The sequence below is a fragment of the Notechis scutatus genome, chromosome 5 (genome assembly GCF_049901735.1).
Source record: "Notechis scutatus isolate UNSWTSFEM ecotype Mainland chromosome 5, rNotScu1.2, whole genome shotgun sequence".
Lineage (NCBI taxonomy): Eukaryota > Metazoa > Chordata > Lepidosauria > Squamata > Elapidae > Notechis > Notechis scutatus.
Genome location: NC_142013.1, coordinates 86,013,100 through 86,031,953, shown reverse-complemented (window position 1 = coordinate 86,031,953; position 18,854 = coordinate 86,013,100). Strand labels below are relative to the sequence as shown.

At 39.3% G+C, this 18,854-nt stretch overlaps 1 long non-coding RNA gene across 1 annotated transcript; it reads left to right on the top strand.

The window, feature by feature from the left end:
* Nucleotides 1-10,866: 10,866 nt before the first annotated feature.
* LOC148130560 (uncharacterized) lies at nucleotides 10,867-18,376 on the top strand. The gene is made up of 4 exons (XR_015749996.1): nucleotides 10,867-11,000; nucleotides 11,665-11,780; nucleotides 11,942-12,065; nucleotides 17,813-18,376. It is a non-coding gene; the product is annotated as an uncharacterized LOC148130560 (long non-coding RNA).
* Nucleotides 18,377-18,854: the final 478 nt, after the last annotated feature.

Below are 18,854 nucleotides of genomic sequence, written 5' to 3'. Positions count from 1 at the left end.
GCAAGTTTAAATGGCCCTGTGAAAGCTGAAGCCAAGAAATATTAACTCCTGTTAATAGATTTCATCAAGTATAAGATTACTAGAAAATTGTTTGGAACTCTTGAGTTCTTAAGAAATATCTATGCATTTTTCTCTTCAGCCCTGACAAAAATGTATAAAGTGTGTCACAGATGTTAAAGGTATTTTTAAATTTTTGGTTGGTTACCCAGCTTGAGGTTGATCCTACTCAAACCTTAATGTAACAGTAGCATATTTGCATCAGCTGTGTCAGGCCCTGCCAGGCAAAATGTAGTTCCAAAGCCAACTTACAATTGTTAACTTCATTGTTTTTGATTAATTATGTACCCTCTAATTCAAGGGTATTCAAACTTGACAAATTTAAGACTCGTGGACTTCAACTCCCAGAATTCCTGAGCTAACACGACTGGAGGAGGAATTCTGGGAGTTGAAGTCCACAAGTCTTAAAGCTGTCAAGTTTGAAGACCCCTGCTCTAATTGGTGTTGACCATTAGCAACCATGTCATAGACAGATTAGCTTCAGGAAGACCTGTTCCCAAATGGGTCGTCAAATCTTCCAACTGTCCCCAACCAACAGCTGTATAATTCAGCCCATCCGCTTGTTAGGTTGACTTCTTCTCTTTCCTCCAATCCTTCCCAGCATTATTTATTTATTATTTATTCAATTTCTATATCTGCCCATCTCAGTTAATTGGACTGGGTGGCTTACAGTTCTATAGACCAGGGGTCTCCAACCTCCAGCCCATGCCAGGACTAGTCCGTGGTGTGCCAGAAACCGGGCCACACAAACAAGTGAAGAAGCCCTATCCATGGAATTCAGTCAGCACACAAAACCACGCCCCCCCTTCAATCCGTGGAAAAACCTCTCTCCATGGAACCAATCCCTGGTGCCCAAAAGTTTGCAGGCCGCTGCTATAGACTTCTTCAGAGAGCTGTTTTTTCATATAACACATCCTACTACCATTAGCAAACAGGGTTATCTCCTAACCCAGTTTTATCTTTCACCAGAAGATGTCTCTGTTGTTTCATTTATAGCCTTGCCAGAAGGATTAATAGCAAGCTTTCCCGTGAATTATAAAATGATTTAATACATAGAAGCTTGGATAAGTAACCAATTATTCTGCTCCTCTACTTTTATAATGTCAGCAACAAAAAATTACTTTTCTGTCAGAAGAAGGAAAACCAGTGTTAACAGTAATTGTGCTGTCATTGAAATGAGGTTGTGAGGTGCACAATGTGTATGAGATTATAATAGTTTTAACATCCTGCCATTCTTTTCTAAACATCCTGTTAATCACATAATAAAAATGATACATTTGAGGTTGCCGAAACTTGATTTACCTCATGTCATGAGTTGCTTTCAAATTTCACCAAATTTGTTGATCTATTTAAATCTGCCCAAAATATGACACTTTAAAAATCAGCATATAGGCAGCATTGGAAGGCAAGCCATAAATTTTCTTTCCCTTTCAGATATTTGTTTATTATTTAAACCTTCAAGATTATTCCCAGGCACATGCTTTGTTAACAAGCATTTTAAAAAAAGAAAATTGGCAGTAGCTAAGCACAAGCTCCATCAGTGGAACAGCTGACAACATCCATTATGCTCCAGCCAAGATTGAAATAGCAAGAGAATGAAAACCTCTCTTTTACCTCCCATTTGTCTCCCAGCCTTTCTCCAAGAATTGCAAGGTGGATCAAATGGATTTGTCCAAACTCATTTTCACATTTGCCTTGAAAAGGAGGATAGGTGGATATTTTTAAGGCAATGCAGTTCCCTTTTTGACTGGGCAGAAGTGTAAATCAGTATCTAATTTTCAGCTCTTAGTTTGCTTGCAAGTACAATGCTTAGACTTGAATCTTGCATTAGTCTCATCTTTTGTTCATTTTATTAAATAAATTGGGGGGGCGGACAGTGAAATTAATTGAATTAACAACTTGGTAGATGAGCCCTCACTGGGGAAAAAAATCATGATAATCTACATATAATTCTGAAAAGTATGTTCAATGAGTTCTCTAGAACTTCTAATACAGTATCATTATAAAGCATAGAAAATGGAGTAATCACACAAGGAGGCCTGCTGTCATAGCCTCTATATGCAAATGGAAATATTCTATTATATCTGTAACTATTTTGATACTGTTGCCAAATGAAAAAACAGCATATGAGCAAATTAATAAAAAAGATTTTAATATTTTTACTGGAGAGGATCTAGAATTATTTAGATTTATCTTTGAGTAAACTTATGACTCTGCAAGGTCGAGGAATACCTGTATTCATTTTTTAATCTTCTTAGTTACCTGCTTATGTTTAAATGCAGTATTTATTTATTTATTTATTATAAATCTGTTAAATTTATTTATCAACCACCTATCTTGCCATAGGGCTTGCATTTCTGACTGATTTTTTTTTCTCATTCAAAGTTTTTAAATGTAAAGAAAGGTTTTTACATTAATCCAAATCAATCCAGGTTATTTATTTTTTAAAAAAATACAGTATTTTTCAAACAGAGAAATGACCAAATGCCTCCTTGCTTGGGAGAAGGGGCATATTTCAGCCCTGGCATCTTCTTTTTAGATGATCATTGAGTTTTGAGTCTGCTTGGAGCAACATAATCAGATAATCAGATAATCGGAGTTGGAAGGGACCTTGTAAGTCATCTAGTCCAACTCCCCGCCCAAGCGGGAGACCCTACACCATTTTTGACAAATGGCAGTCCAATTTCTTCTTGAAAGTCTCAAGGGATGATGCTCCCACAACTTCTGAGGGCAAGTTGTTCCATTGGTTGATTGTTCTCACTGTCAGAAAGTTTCTCCTTATTTCCAAGTGAAATCTCTCCTTGTTCAGGTTCCATCCATTATTCCTTGTCTGGCCTACAGGTGCTTTAGAAAATGCTTCCAAATATTGGAAGACCGCTATCATGTCTCCCCTGGTCCTTCTCTTCACTAGAACTGGGCAATGCCCGGTTCCTGTAACCATTCTTCATATGTTTTAGTTTCCAGTCCCCTAATCATCCTGGTTGCTCTTCTCTGTACTTTTTATACAGTCTCAACATCTTTTTTAATAATGTGGTGAACAAAACTGGATGCAGTACTCTAGGTGTGGTCTTACTAAGGCTTTATAGAGTGGTATTAGTACTTCCCTTGATCTTGACTGTATCCCTCTGTTAATACAACTTAGGATTGCATTAGCTTTTTTGGCTGCTGCTGCACACTGCTGGCTCATATTTAGCTGGTTGTCCACTAAGACTCCAAGATCCCTCTCACAGTTCCTGCTATTGGGCCTGGTTTCACCCAGTCTATATGTATACTTTCGGTTTTTCTTGCCTAAGTGTAGGACCTTACTTTTCTCTACATTGAATTTCATTTTGTTAGATACGCCCCCAGTGTTCTAATTTGTCAAGATCCATCTGGATCTTGAGCCTATCTCCTTGGGTGTTAGCTATTCCTGCCAGCTTAGTATCATCTGCAAATTTGGTAAGTCCCCTTCTATTCCCTCATCTAAGTCATTAATAAAGATATTGAAGAGTACTGGGCCTAAGACGGAACCTTGTGGCACCCCACTGCTTACTTCCCTCCATGTAGACTTAGACCCATTAAGGATTACTCGTTGAGTAGGGTTTGCCAGCCAGTTGCGAGTCCATCTAGTGGTGGTGCTATCTATTCCATTTTTTTCTAGCTTACCAAGAAGTACCTGTTCCCCACCCCCCCCCCCCCCCCCCCCCCCCCCCCCCCCCCCCCCCCCCCCCCCCCCCCCCCCCCCCCCCCCCCCCCCCCCATAAATCCCCCCCCCCCCCCCCCCCCCCCCCCCCCCCCCCCCCCCCCCCCCCCCCCCCCCCCCCCCCCCCCCCCCCCCCCCCCCCCCCCCCCCCCCCCCCCCCCCCCCCCCCCCCCCCCCCCCCCCCCCCCCCCCCCCCCCCCCCCCCCCCCCCCCCCCCCCCCCCCCCCCCCCCCCCCCCCCCCCCCCCAAACAGGTTGTGGTCTACTTTGTCAAATGCTTTGCTGAAATCTAAATATATTATGTCCACAGTATTTCTCTGGTCTACTAATTTACTCACTGTGTTGAAGAATGAAATAAGATTGGTTTGGCATGATCTGTTTTTAACAAACCCGTGCTGACTGCTAGTTATTACTTTACTTGTTTCTAGATGTTGGCAGATCTGTTTTTTATAATTATCTTTTCCAGTATCTTCCCAGGTATTGATGTTAGGCTGATTGGTCTATAATTTCCTGGGTCTGTTTCCCCCCACCTTTTTTTGAAGATGGGAACCACATCAGCTCTTTTCCAGTCCTCTGATAGTTCCCCGGTGTTCCAGGATTTTTGAAAGATAAGGTGCAGTGGTTCTGAGATGATCTCTGCCAGCTCCTTTAAAACTCTTGGATGTAATCCATCAGGCCCCGGTGATTTGTGTTCAAGATCAGACAAGTGTTCTCTTACTATTTTTTTGCTTATTTTAACTTTTATTTCTGGTCTGTCTTTTATAGTTATGTTTTTGATGGGTTGAGCTATAGTTTCTTTTGCGTGAAGACGGATGCAAAGCAGTGGTGGAATTCAAATTTTTTTACTACCGGTTCTGGGGGCGTGGCTTATTTGGTGGGCATGGCTTGTGGTCATGTGACTGGGTGGGTGTGGCTTAGTGGTCATGTGACGGTGGGTGTGCTTGGTGGTCATGTGACTGGGTGGGTGTGGCTTGGTGGTCATGTGACTGGGTGGGCGTGGCCAACTCAATGTCACTCACATCAAGGGGTGCCTCACCTGGCCCCTCCCCTCCCAGCCATTCCTTGTCACCCAACCTCAACTTATCTATAGTTTTGTAAAAATGTTGTTAACCTTTTTTTACTTCATTATCTGCATACTATAGATGTACTTTCATGGACCACTGAAAGGACGAAATGGCTCACATGCTTTACTCAAGAGTGTGATAGGCAACAGGCTTTTAAGGGGCTGCCACAAAGAAAGGGGGACAATGTATTTTCCAAAGAAGCAGAATGCAAACAAGAAGCAATGGATAGAAACTGAACAGAGAGAAGCAACCTAAAACTAAGGAGAAACTTCCAGACAGTGAGAACAATTAACCAGTGGAACTGCCTGTCTCCAGAAGTTCTGGGTGCTCAATCACTGGAAGTTTTAAAGAAAAGACTGGACAACCATTTCTCTGAAATGGTATAGGGTTCACCTCAAGGTCCCTTCTAAATGATATTCTGTTATTCTGATACCTTTCCCAGGATCTCTACTCAGAGTTTGGTATCCTCAGTTTTCTTGCCTGAGCTGGGGGTTGGACTAGAAGACCTCCAAGATCCCTTTCAACTCTTGTTAAACACATGTGTATTTTATGCTCTGGACTATTGACATTGAATGCATATAAACCCTGAAAAATACCTGGTAGCCCTGGTAGGCAGAAAAATCACTCTAGGTGTAGGGACAGTGTAAAATATTAATACATGATAAATAATGGAACAATTAAAAATAATAGCACAGAGTTTTATCTCTCTCTCTCTTCCTATTTTTTCTTTCTTTCTTTCTCTACCTTCTTTATTTCTCTCTCTCTCTCTCTCTCTCTCTCTCTCTCTCTCTCTCTCTCTCACACACACACACACACACACACACACACAGCACTTAACAGACAAGCATTTTGGAAGCAGCTCCTTTAAATTTCTCCAAGGCTTGAGTGGATTCCCCCACCCCCTCTGTCAGACCGCACTCTTTCTCACTCCAGACACTTTAGGGGAAAGTGATACTTGCAGCATCCATGCCTTTCTTCCTTTTCCCCCGAGGAGAAAGAGGACGTGGGGAACGGAACGCTAGGAGAGCGATCGCAAGTGAGTGACCGGGTGACTGCGTTGGGGGCGTAGCCAGCCAGGGATTGCCACCGGTTTGGCGACCCATGCCAAATAACTGCTACCGGTTCACCCAAATAGGTGCGAACCGGTTGAATAGCACCTCTGATGCAAAGAATGAGTTAAGCAGTTCTGCTTTCTCTCTGTTGCCTGTTACTTCCTTGCTGTCTTCTCTCTTTAGTGGACTGACTGTTTCCTTGATTTTTTCTTGTTATTTATGTGTTGGAAGAAACTTTTTTATTATTATTTTTGACTTTTGTTGCAAGTCTTTGTTCATTATGAGACTTTACTTTCCTGACTTTGTCTTTGCCGATTCTGGCTATCTGCTTTTCAACTTCACTTTTCGGGGCAAGTAATGAGTGATTCAACCTAGTGGAAATGAACAAAAACACATGCTTCCACGGTACACATCTAGAGTACAGGTTCTCAAAATCAACCTTCATAGCTTCTACCTTGGCTTGCTGCTTTATTAAAAATGCAGCACTTTTTGACATTTCTCCATTTTCATATTGCCTTTGTTTTTTGGGAATCCACGGATTTGCTCACCACACAGCAATTTAGCCCCCTCAATAAAGTGGAGAAACCAAAATGAAACATTGTAAATTTGTTTTGCGCTTTTAAGAATATTCTTTTTCTACTTAACATGCAAATAATTACAGCACATATTTTCGATTGCAAACATTTAACAGTCTATTCCGCAGTTCTGCACTGGACCAGATCAGAGAGTGTTTTTTTTTTAATATAAAGGTTTTTGTGCAGTGCCATAGTATTTAGGGTAAGAAACACATGTAATTCTACTCAAATACATCATGATTTTGATTGTATTGCTTTAGATGTTCTGTTGCTCTAAATAGCCACCTAAATAGCCCAGCAACCATGAAACAAATTTGTTTTGAGCAGTTTGAAATTAACTATTCCAATATGATTGGCAAACCATTGTAATCAGCTTTTATAATTAAGCTTTCTCTGGGCACTAGACCTGTAGCTGGTACATATTCTGTTGTATGTTAAACTTGAGAACAAGCTACCACATGGCTGGAACTTGCTGTTTTTTTGAAGAAGTGTATTATCTCATGTTTATGTATTGCACTGTTCAGTATATACAGATTCGGAAATCAGTAAATTATTTGGAAGTTGCTTTCTTGACAAAAAATAAAATAAAGTGGATAAACCATCAGCCTGGCTTTGGTTTTTGAGTTTATTCAATGTTCATTCTTCAGCAACCACTTTGTATCCATTCTTCCTTTCCAAATCAGTCCTTATATTCTAAAAAGATGGATCATTCTGTTGGGGTAGGGATACGTGGAATAATCAGCACAGCAGATGACATATATCACAGCATGCAGAAGGGGAAAAAAACAGTGTGGCTTCAATTGCATAGTCACAGACACTATCTTGATTTTTAGATCCACCTCTTCACAGATGTCCTCCCTGCTTTGCCCTGTCTTCTCCCAACATAGTCCCATAGATGCATGAACTGACATTTTGCAGCAAGCCCAATACAGATAGTCATCGATTTACAACAGTTCGTTTAGTAATAGTTTGAAGCAGTGGTGGGATTCAATTTTTTTTTACTACCGGTTCTGTGGGCGTGGCTTGGTGGGCGTGGCTTGGTGGGCGTGGCAGGGGAAGGATACCGTAAAATCCCCATTCCCTCCGCAACCCATTAACCTGCTTTCCAGCTCCATTCTCCTGTGCAGGGCAACAAAAGAAGACCCAGCCGATCAGTTGGGACTCAGGAGGCAGAGAATAGGGGGGCGGGGCGGGTCAGAGGTGGTATTTGCTGGTTCTCCAAACTACTCAACAATTCTGCTACCGGTTCTCCAGAACTGGTCAGAACCTGCTGAATAGCACCTCTGGTTTGAAGTTACAGCAGCACTGAAAAAGTGGCTTATGACCATTTTTCATCTTACAACCATTGCAGCATTCTCCATGGCCACGCGTTCAAAATTCACACGCTTGGCAACTGACTCATATTTATGACAGTGTCCTGGGGTCATAAGATCACCTTTTGAGAACTTCTGACAAGCGAAATCAATGGGGAAGCCAGTAACAGCCATGTTACTTAACAACTGTAATGATTCACTTAACAATGGTGGCAAGAAAGGTTGTAAAATGGGACAAAATTCACTTAACAAATGTCTCACTTAGCAACAGAAATTTTGGGCTCAATGGTGGTTGTAAGTTGAAGACTACCTGTAATGGGCAAATATATTTGGTGGCATAGACTGTAGCCACCAGGTCCTTTTTCCAACCAGTATAATCATGTCCTTCCTATTAAGCTGTGAGAGGTGGGTAGTGAATGTTAGCGATGGTCTGACACACTTTCCTTTGTTACTGATCTCACACCCGCTGTCCCAGGATAGACACAACTGACACACCAGATCCATCCAGCCTCGTCCAAACTGCCACAAATTTTTTGGGAAATCCAAAGAAAGAAGATTAAAAAGTATTGCCATGAATCTTGCTGGGAACCCATGTGGATTTTCTGCCCTCAACAAATCAGGGCTAGCAGGGAGAAAATCCAATTACCGTATTTGCCGGCGTATAAGACGACTTTTTTGCCCTGAAAAAGATGCCTCCAATTGGGGGTCGTCTTATATGCCGGGTCGCCTTATACGCCGGCAAATAGTAATTGGGAAGCACTGCGGCTGCCCGCGGCTGAGGCACTTCTGCGCACCGTGGAAGCAATCCGTGAAGCCGAAGGAGCAGCCAGCCTTCTCCCAGCTCCCAAGGAACAGGCTCGCACCGCCGAGCTCCGCTGAGATATCCGGCTGGGGCTGTCAGGAGTTGTTACCGCTGGCGCGGCTCCGCGCGGCTCCAGTCGCGTTGCCTCGGGAAGGGAAAGGCAAAACCAGGAGCCGCTGCTGCCATTGCAAAGTGCCGCGCGGCTCTTCCTTTTTGCCTTTCCTTCCCGAGGCAACGGGGACTGGAGCCATGCTGAGCCGCACCAGCGTAACAACTCCTGACAGCCCCAGCCGATACCTCAGCGGAGCCCGGGCGGTGGCGAGCCTCTTTCTTGGGAGCTGGGAGAAGGCTGGCTGCTCCTTTCGGCTTCACGGATCTTCCTGACGGTAGACAAAAGTGCCTCAAAAAAAAAAAAGTGCAAAAGTGGAAGGCGTGCGGAAGAGGGGCGAGTATATAACAAACTATATTTTGAGTGGAAATGTTGGGGGGTCGTCTTATACGCCGGGTCGTCTTATACGCCGGCATATACGGTAGTATAAAAATAAATATTGCCATGGTCAAGCCATCAAGGCCCAAAGTACTGTGAGAGAATCAGTCTCTGGATGAACACCCCCAACACAGGGAATCTTCCGTTATTTAGGTAATTGTCCCCACCTGACAATTGTGGATACTTGTGACTTACTTATTCATACAACATTAAAGAACAATTTGATGCTGCAGTTGAGGATGGCTGTTTGAGGTCTGTGGTCATGGAATAAGCATGAATGTTGATGAAAACCTTTCCCGTCTTTCCCTGTCCCAACTCCCAAGGGCCCCATGCATCCAAGAAGGAATATTAACCAGTTTGTTGCTAGTCTTGTTTTTCCCTTTTTTTCTTCTGCTTCATCCAGAAAGGAAAACAGCACAGCCAGCTGCTTTGAGGCCTGCAAAAGTGAAATATCACTGAATTACACCCTGTGACTAATTTTGAGCCACGGGGCTCTACAGAAATTTCCTTACATGGTTACCATTTTTTAATGTGTATATTACATAAAAGTCCAACCGCCTGAGCAAAAAGGTCAAAGGAAATCAAATAAATTAGGACTGCCATGATTATTATGACATCATTCCAATATTGCCCAATATTCCCCTCTGATGTCCATCCACTTTCTCCTCCCCTTTTGTGCAATTTATCTACCCACTCAATGCTAACAGATTCTAACTAATAATAAAAGTAACAACAATACACTTTCCACCATAGCGGTAGAAAAGACAACATAGTGAAGAAGGATTTCATTTTAAAAGATTAATAGTTTCTCTCTTTTTTTTTGTGCTAATGTTCCTATGGAATGAGTTGGGCAGCCTTAGAAATGTGCTAAGAAAATAAATCAAGAAGAAAGTAAGACTGAGGACTCCTGAGCTCTTCTACTTGTACCCATGAAATATCTTCCAGGAGTTCTCATACCAGAAAATCAGATAAGGCCAATATTCAGGTTTCAGGAAAGTAAGCCTACCATATCTGCATTGGAAAATTTTGGAAATCATTAGATGGGAGCAAAGAGTGATCGTTTGGAGTTCTGAAGTCATCTTCTAGTGACTCCTCAGGAAAGAGAAGTTCGTTTATGTGCTTAGATCTTCCCCTTTGAGATGCTACAGTCGGTCTGACTGTAATTGCATCGGGCCTGCATCTGTTTCTGCACAGCAATTAACTTTTGTGGTGGCCTTTCCTAGAATGTTTTTCATACAGAGAAAAAATAGAGAGAGGCATACACAGTTTTGGGAGGTTCTTCTTCCTTTTCATGTTGCTTGTCCTCTGCCAAAATATCTTCTGTTTTCTAAGTTAGAGAAATGAGAACAAATAGTCATTTCTTTGTTAAACACTTCAGGCTATTCATCTATGACAGTCAAGTTTTTTTTCTGGGAACTTTCCTGTTCAAAATATTTGCTTCAGGTCATACACAGTGCATAACATGTGACTTCAGTAAAAAAAATATTCCTGTTTAAAAATATAAAACATGCTTCATTGCATTGCTAGTTCGGTGCAAACAGGGTACTTAAGATAGGTCTTGGTACAGGTTGTGGAAAAGGGCTTTCAGTTCTGCCTGACAAGGTTGTAATATTTATATGTGCAGAGTCGCATCATTGATAACATTAAAGCCAAAGGGAATGAAATTTGATTTTTAGCTTTAAGATTCATTTTATCAGAAAAAGCCATTGGAGCATTTTCTTTCTTATGATAGCTGTTATATTGTTAATGTGTATAAAGGTATCGGAAGCTGGGCGATTGTGGTTAAAAAAGGCCAAGATGATGGATACAACCATACAATTTAGCTTTTTTTTTACAGGTGCAACATACCTTTAGTCATGGGACTCTGGCTACCATCTTGACTTTTTTTTTATTATTTTCCTCCCCTGGATACCCCGAAGCTCTTCAAAAGAAAAGGGAACTCCACTATCTTATTAAACAGATTTGATCAGTAAGTAATGGAGCTACAGGCATTTTTCACTTAATGGTCATACTGGGACAGGCAATTCTGTTACTAAGTGCTGTGGATTCATTATCATGCAAGCGTGACAGATTTACAACCTCACTTTTGCTACAGTTGTTAAGGCAATATCCAAAACACTCTCAAACTGGAAGGAAAACCTCCCTGTGGTGCAGATTCTGTTATATATCTTCCACAGGATAAATGTGATGAAAAAGTACTCCCCTTTTAATTTTTATGTGAGGAGAAAAAGCAAATGTTCTTCCTAAAAAGTAGCTCTTCTAATTATTCTTCAATCAAAAAGAAAAAAAAATGCACTACAGAACACAAGTGGTTTAATGTATTACTATTTAAAAATGCCACTGGAGCTGTGATTTAATAAACTTCCTATGATCTATATGGCTAATTTGGTCTAAAAATGGAGAGTCTCACATTGCCTGTTGCAAAACGCAAGGAAATATATAACTTTAGCATAACAGTTTATAATGGCTATTTTATAAAGGATTTTAAAAACCCTCCAACTTTGTTTATTGGGCATTAATGTTTTTCTGATTGTTAGCTACTTATTGCAATGTTAGATTGGGGATAAATATTTAAAAATGTGAATTCTAATTCTAATTCTGAAATTCTAATTCTATTAAAAATACATTAATAGTTCCAGCCCCACTTCCTTTTGGATTGGGTTTCTAGCAGAGAGATCTATGAGGTGAAAGGTGATTTCAAACCCCCATCTTGACTCTTGGCTTCAATACAACAATGAGATGCTGGAAGGTGTGTATCACTTTTTAAAATAAATATTCTATTGCTTTAATAAATTTAACATATTTGGTAGAAGAACTAGAATATGTCTTTCCATGTCTTTGTGACAAGATCATATGTATAACAAGTAAAAATATGTTTCTACGACTTACTTCTTCAATTCTATCTCTCAGGTCAATTTCCACAAATGATGTCAAGTCTCTCTGTAATAGCTAAGATAAAAGAAAATGCAATATAGTTGAAAAGAATCTATGGGAATAATTACATCTTACATATATAGAAGAGTCTAATGAAAAGGTAAGAGATATTTTTCATAAGGAAAAGCAGTTGTTTTGTTTATAACTTCATGGTTTCAGTGTAAAGCAAAGCAATATCAAAGAATTATGTAAACCTCAGGTATCCGTATAGTTTTTATTGACCATGTTAAAGTTAAGAGAAAAAGCACTTTTTAAACCTATTGCCATATGATTGTGCAATTAGGCTGTTTGATTTTGGGGGAAATTAGAAAAAGATATAGGCTAATCTATTTCAAGATATCTTTCCAATAAATCATCATAATCTCTGTCATTGATGATCTGGGCAAACTAAAAAGAATGTGATTATTCCATGGTGTATCTCAGCTCTGCAAATTGAGAGAAAGCTGGCTTAATAATTACTTCCAGTGTATCTTGCAAATGACATGATAAAATGAAGAAGTTATTACTGCAGACTGTGGAAGTAGTAATGATTACTAAGAATGTAGGAACAAATAAAAGCAGCATGGGTGCAAACTTAATACCCTTGATGAGAATAAGATGTTACTACAGCACTGGAACTGAACATCATAGGATAGAAGGCCCCATTTGAGCTTCTTACACCAGAGAACAATTCCTATCCCCAAATTTTTTAAGGAAAAAAAACCTTTCATCATCAGATGTGTTTTATGTGATTTACTGTAGTCAATATCAATAGATACAGGTAGTCCTTGACTTATGACTACATTTCAAAATTTATGTTGCTGAGCAAGACAGTTGTTAAGTGAGTTCTGCCCTGTTTTATGAACTTTCTTGCAACTGTTGTTAAGTAAATCACTGCAGTTGTTGTGTTAGCCACACATTTGTTCAGTGAGTATGGCTTCCCCATTGACTGCTTGCCAGAAGGTTGCAAAACTTGACCCTAGGACACTGCAACCATTATAAATATGAGTTAGTTGCCAAACATCTTGACTTTGATCATGTGATCATGAGAATGCTGCAAGGGTTGCAGCTATAAAAAATGGTCATAAGGTACTTTTTTCAGTGCTGTTGTAACTTTGACTTATCACCAAATGAATGGTTTTAAGTTGAGGATTACCTGTAATTCAGCTCAAGAAATCACTCCTGCTATAAGAATTCATTGCTGCTTTGCATCTTTAAAGGTAACTTACATCTATTAGAATAATATAACCTAGATTGCTATTTAAACAGCGGTCAGAAACAGATGCCTGGGGGTTCAACAGAGTTGTTGCTAGCAGCTCACTATCTTATTTAAATCAGTTCAGATCAGTTAAAATGTTCTTGAAAATACTAAGTCAAAATGGCTTCCACTTTTACGGACCATTATCTATACCAAATTTATCTAATTAAAGGGAGGAAGCAATTATTTTTATTTTATTTTACCACAAGATGATTTAAAAACCAGAAGGAAACAGATGGCTTTCCTTAATCTGGTGCCCTTCAGAAGAGCCGCCTGTCCCCAACCAACATGTTCAACCGCCTAATTCAGGGCTGTCCAACCTTGGCAACTTTAAGACTTGTGGACTTCAACTCCCAGAATTCCCCAGCCATACCATTGGATTGAGGGTGTTTCTCTTTGAATTGACTAATTTGAGAAGATTTGGTTTTGCCCATCTCAACCTCCTAGTCTTCTCTTTGGCATCTTTCAAAACAATGAATTTGCGGGGGGCGGAGAGGGGAGAATATTGTGAAATGCATTGCTAGGTCAAATTCTTGCTTTTATCTTCCAAAATACAACACATCTTCTGTTTCAGTTTCTGCCTCCACATTTAAACATAGATTTTTTTTTAAAAAAAAGCTGCTCAGCTATTTTTTTTTCTAAAACTACCACAAGCTTGTGACATTGATGTTTTTCTTCTCTGCTTTGTTGTTACTGTTTTGTCTGTTTGATTAATATTTCTAGCCAGCTTTTCTAAAAGACAAGAAGTCTACAAATTTGCTTCTGCCACTCTGGGGATTTCAGACGCCCTGCTTGTCCTGCCATGGTGTGTTGATGGGATAGGCATAGGAAGTGTTGGCAGGAAGTATGGAACTTTGAAATGGGTAGTTATTAAGAGAATGTCGTTTTTCAGAATGTTCTAGTTATTGCTTACAGTTTGTGATTAGTTTTAGCAAATCTTCTCAACATCTGAGCCCTCGGGAATCCGTGGTGGGAGGGGGGAAGAGAGAAACAAGTGATGTAATGTGTACCCAAATGTTCTCACAAAAGTAATCTATGTTGCCTAGTCTTCATATATAAACATTTTCCAATTTAGCAATTTCCTCCATTACGGTGACAAGGTTATACTCCACTGGACTCTACTTTCAGATCCTCTCTTTCCCACATTATTTGATTCTTCAACAGAAATCACATTGGGTAGCCAAAATCTAATGGTCTAACCATAGTCTAATTAAAAATAGAACAAAATAAAAAGTCTTAAGAGATATGCATCTGAAACAACCCTTATATCTTTTTTCTGTGAAACAGCGGGCACTGTAATGCACTCATTATGTCAAATCCAGCTTTACTATGTCTGCATCAACTTGGATTTGCCCACTCTTTCACTAACTTGAGGAGATTGATTGACAAATGCCATTTATTTAGGAGCTGCATTGGTTTTGCTAACTCTACTCCCAGCTGCAAAACTCCAGTCACTTTATAAATCTAACACAGATGAACAACTAATGAGCCACACACCACATTTAAGGACTATGCCATTCCTAGGACAGTATATTGGTGAACACAGAAATGATTTTTAAAAATCCCTGTTGCCTAACCTTTTGTTTACTGCTGTCTACTCTAGCAGATGTAGCTTGTCCATGGCTGATCTCTTTATCTTTGTTAATTTCATACACTTTCTTCTTTATCACTTTCAGACTGGTTGGGAAAGAGAAAGGCAAGTTAATCCCCATGCATAGGGATTCAGCTGGACAACTGAAAATAAATTGGAATTCAGAGCAATAGCTTCTATTTCATCTTTTTATATGTTATTACTATAGAGTAAATACAATTTATATAATGATGGCAAACATTTCCAAATGGGAATTGCAGCTCTGCTGTTTTAGTTCTGCATATTTTAATTTGTTGTATGATGGACATAAAAAGGGGGCAGCGCTATGACTGTGTTGCCGCAACTGCCATCTTGGCTATTGTTATCCTCCCATGAATGATTATGATGCTATAAAGCTCAAGCTAAAACAGAATTACACCAAACAGGAGGAGAACAATGCAATAAGATTCAGCAAAACCACTAAAATAAAAATTACTACCAGGAAAGAATTGGGGGCTGGTGTACTGTGTCACATTAGAGGTGGTGTTCAGCAGGTTCTGACCAGTTCTAGAGAACCGGTAGCAGAAATTTTGAGTAGTTCAGAGAACCACCCCTGACTGGCCCCGTCCCCATCTATTCTCTGCCTCCCAAGTCATAGCTGATTGGCTGAGTCTTCTTTTGTTGCCCTGCACAGGAGAACGGAGCTGGAAAGCAGGTTAGTGGGATGGGGAGGGAATGGGATTTTTCAGTAACCTTCCCCCTGAGGTGGGGAGGGAATGGAGATTTTGCAGTATCTTTCCCCTGCCATGCCCCCCAAGCCACAATCACCAAGCCACACTCACAGAACTGGTAGTAAAAATTTTTGAATCCTACCACTGTTCACAGCAATTGCTCTTATGGCAGGGAGCCCCAGGGAATAACACTGGAGGTTTTCCCACCTGTTAGCTATGCTGTTGGATGTCATGTTCTATCCTGCTATTTTTCCATTTCTATGACACCACTGGGAATGGTTATCATCGGTTTTAGAGCTAGTTGTCACTCATATGGAGAAGATACTCAGATGTGATAATGTCTCAATAGGGGAAACTGTTCAAATCCTTGAACCAATGTCTGGCTTCAGAGGTAGAATGGAGGCTAAACTGAGGCTGGATGTCAGCAAAATGGAAATATTTGTAAATATATTGGGAAGATTATCTGTTATAAATTGGGTTGCGTGCTCTCTGAAAAAAATAGTACTATATGTATTTTTAAGGTACTCTTATCTTTACAATTTCCCTTTTTGTTATAAAAAGTACCCTGTCTCTAAAAATAGGTGAAATGACCTTCAAGTAAGGTCCTTCAATTGCTCCTGGTAATATCTTGGACACTTTCATCACATTTTCTTGTCAAGAATATGTCATTGCCTTCCAGAATGTTTTTGGCTTCTTCGCTTTAATTTCTACTAAGATCATTTCTAAGTATTTGTGGCATTTCCATGGAGGGATTCCTTCTGGGGAATACAATTGCATTAGGACTCACAGTAAAAGTGGACAATAGTTTTGGTGCAAAAGAATGAAGAATGGTGGCTGATTCTACAAAAGAATTCCAGTGAGTTCAACTTGCCCATCCGTAATTCAATTATTAGAACAAAACTGAAAGGTTTGAGCCACTGTTAGAAAGCCATTCTGTCTATCCATGAGTGTATTTGAAACATTGGTCATTTTGCATGATTGTACTATAGTAATCAAGGCTTCTTAAATAACACACAAAGCTCAATTTACATGCCAAATTGAAGCAAACTGCAGCTTAGCAGGTTGCTTGGATCCAATCACTGCTGTTTGCAAATTGTGTATTAGGGTTTTATGTGTTTCAAATGCTGTATTAGTCCAGATTGGTTTTTTCCATGTATGCTTTCTTCTAATCAGTATTAGATTTTGTACGATATCCAGAGTTTACTGGAGTGAGCAGATAAATTTAATGGAATAAATATTATGCAATCTCAGGTGGCTCTGATTTGGTAACCATGGCAAAACAAATTGTGCCTTAACATGAAAGCAGACAATATATAGGCATTGTACAAATCAATAAACTGAAATTAAGCAAACACCATTACTATAATTCTCATTAGATAGCCATGGAACTGGTTGAATTAAGGCAGGGTTATAAGTATATTATTCTTACACCATTAGATTGATAACATCACTTTCACAGAATTGTGATAATAATATATTGTATGTAAAGTGTATTAGACAAATTTATTTTTTGGTAAACATATTCACAGTGACAGTAGATAGTAGCAGCTAAAAAAGACCCTCCAAATACTTGGAGCAACATGACAAGTCGAGAAAGAATGAAAGAGTGTTGAAGGCTGTTCCCTTCAAACCCTGCTTCACTGTAACATCTGGAAAATCACAATGAAAAACAGAATGTTGGACCGCACATCCAGACTTGTTCTTATATTATTACCAAATTACACTTGCATCTGACTGTTACATAGAAATGCTTTTTACCAGTGAAGATCTTCTTCTGTACTCAGTACTTCTTCTTTACCTGAAATTTCTAGAAAAAGGAAAAGTTACATTAGACTTGTAAATAGAATCCTGGAATCTCATTTTGTTCCAAAGATTGTCTTTCCTCCCCATACCACAAAAATTGTAGGGCAGATATCAGAATATGTAGAATGAGTAATTTCGGCAATGAGTAAGAAGTTAAGGCTCTTGTAGCAAAAGGCAGAGAACTGCCCTCTTTCAGCACCTTTAGGACAAACAAGACCCGGATGACTGAGTATCTTCATAGACACTTGTTACTTGTTGCAACTAATTTTTCAATTAATTATACTGATCATAGCACAGTGTATGGCTTTTTTTCTCTCCTTTCCAAGCTATCTCGCTGGATAAGTAAGCCTTTTTTCCCCCTTATTAAGATTAAATCTTCATGGAGGTGAGGTTTAAATAGACAAGCAGAACTGTGACAAACTGTTATAAATGTTCTTTCTCAAATGTTGTTCAATAATATGATTTCTAAGTTTCTTACCTGCTTTTTGCAATGTCTTTTCAATTAGACCAGCTAGTTCAGGCTTCAGTGCGTGACTGCCGAGTCTGACATTCTTACATCTATGAAGATCAGAAATTTCTGCAACTCGGTGTGTGCCTGGGGATGGCTTCGTTGCAATAGTCCCACCGTGGAGTCGTTTCCTGTGTGCTGCAGCTATAGCCTTTGGCATCTTTTGATTCTTCATGTTAAATGATCATGGAATATAATGAAGTCCTGTTTAAGTTATGTATTTCATTAATGTGCCTTAAAAACATGTGGCTTTTATTCACACTGAATTGTTGCAAAGTTTCTATGACATCATAAAAGAGACTAAAACAATTGCCACTGTCACCAACTCTGCTCAGCTTGAAGATTCTTCTAAATCTGGTATGTATTCAATTTAGGGTTTTACTTTAGATATTAAAATTTGAGGCAGCTTTAAAAAATATAGCTGGTATGATATAGTGATTCAGGAAATGAGTATTACTCATATTTAATGACAAAGAACTAACAGAATAAAATAAAAACCTAACAGAATAAATTTCTACTAGAGGATTTTGGCATTCAGTTAAATACTTATCATTGCTAACCATTACTGTTTTGTTTTTTTTTAAACAAATTTTATTGATTTTAAAGACAAACAAACCATCATTAACCATTAAATACATAAAACCTCTTTCCATTATTAATTTTACAAGTCAAGTAAAATATTATTTTATACAACATAATTCTGTTTTACACCATTTCAATATGGACATATAGATATCTCTTAACAAATTTCTCATTATTTCTCTTTTCGTATTCAATTTCATTATTATTATTATTATTTTCTATATTTATCCAGTTTATAATCATTATCTACATTTCTCTCTGACTTGATTACCATTATTCTCATCCAACATTCCTCCGAGGGTTTTATTAATTCTCAAACAAAACATGAACACACAAAACACAAAAATATAAAACTTCTTTTAAGAAAGTAGTTTGGCCCCAGATTACCTCTCTTTGTATGGACTTCAATTAAATTCGTGCTCATCTTATATACCATTACCTATCTTATTTACCATTCT